Source organism: Gnatocerus cornutus, unplaced genomic scaffold, assembly GCF_029298725.1.
Source record: "Gnatocerus cornutus isolate USDA-ARS CGAHR unplaced genomic scaffold, icGnaCorn1.1 Chromosome156, whole genome shotgun sequence".
Lineage (NCBI taxonomy): Eukaryota > Metazoa > Arthropoda > Insecta > Coleoptera > Tenebrionidae > Gnatocerus > Gnatocerus cornutus.
Window position 1 is genome coordinate 89,269 of NW_028275364.1, and position 1,047 is coordinate 90,315.

At 39.5% G+C, this 1,047-nt stretch overlaps 1 non-coding gene across 1 annotated transcript; it reads left to right on the plus strand.

Annotated features, from left to right (window-relative positions):
• The first annotated feature begins 672 nt into the window (after positions 1 to 672).
• LOC148166767 (5S ribosomal RNA) lies at positions 673 to 792 on the plus strand. Its single transcript, XR_015770943.1, has one exon. It is a non-coding gene; the product is annotated as a 5S ribosomal RNA (ribosomal RNA).
• The last annotated feature ends 255 nt before the right edge of the window (positions 793 to 1,047 follow it).

A 1,047-nucleotide genomic window follows, 5' to 3' on the forward strand; every position in this document is an offset into this window, starting at 1 on the left:
CGTACTTACTTGAAACTTTTTTCTTGTTTCATCGTCGCACTGGAACAAATTAAATTTTAATGCAATGTAAACGCGACCACACTTTCGACGAAAACATCTCTATGAATCGAACGACGTCGGAAAAAGAATAAATCGAGAAGAGAACAAATCATGAAACAACACACACCCACCCCGCCCGGCCCGGCCAGAGTGGTGGGAATTTCGATGAATGAACAGACAAAGAAACCAACTCTGTTATCAGTTCTAAGAAAGAAAGCAGGTAGCGGCGGCGGCGAACCTTCGACCGTACTACGGTCAGTTCATGAATTAACCCCGTCCGTTCGGAGTTTATTCATCTCCGGTCCGTGTCGGCGTTTACTTCAAGTGGGTGCTATTTCCATCTAAGCAAGCAAGTGAGTAAGTAAGTTCTCAAATTTTAAATTACGTTAATCGCAAGTGACTCGTTGAGATCGTCAAACGAACAATTTAATTTAACGCCTCATACGAGTTTTTTTTTTTCGTCATTTTGTCGCAAAAAAAAAACTAAAAAACGACTCGCAAAAAAAAATTTTTTTTTTTTCTTCTTTTAAATCTTGTACATTTTCTGACATGTGTACCATCGAAAAATGTCACATCCAAACGATCGAACAATCACAAAAAATCGTCAACGTACCATCTTGGAAAATTTTACCAGGCAACGACCATACCACGTTGAAAACTACCGGTTCTCGTCCGATCACCGAAGTCAAGCAACGTCGGGCGCGGTCAGTACTTGGATGGGTGACCGCTTGGGAACACCGCGTGCCGTTGTCTCTACTCTTTTCTTTTTTTATTAACATTTCTGATGTCAAACTTTTTTTAAATATATTTTTCACTATTTATATTTTCTCTCAGGAACTTATATAGTATGAAGACGAAAATTTTTAATTCGTTCGAGTTGAATTTGTGGTTCTGAAAAGAACCGATTTTTTTTCTTTTTTTTCCAACCAACTTCCAAGCTGCTCGAGGAGGATTTATTTTGAACTGGTGTATTTGGTGACGGCCTTGGTTCCTTCAGAAACGGCGTGC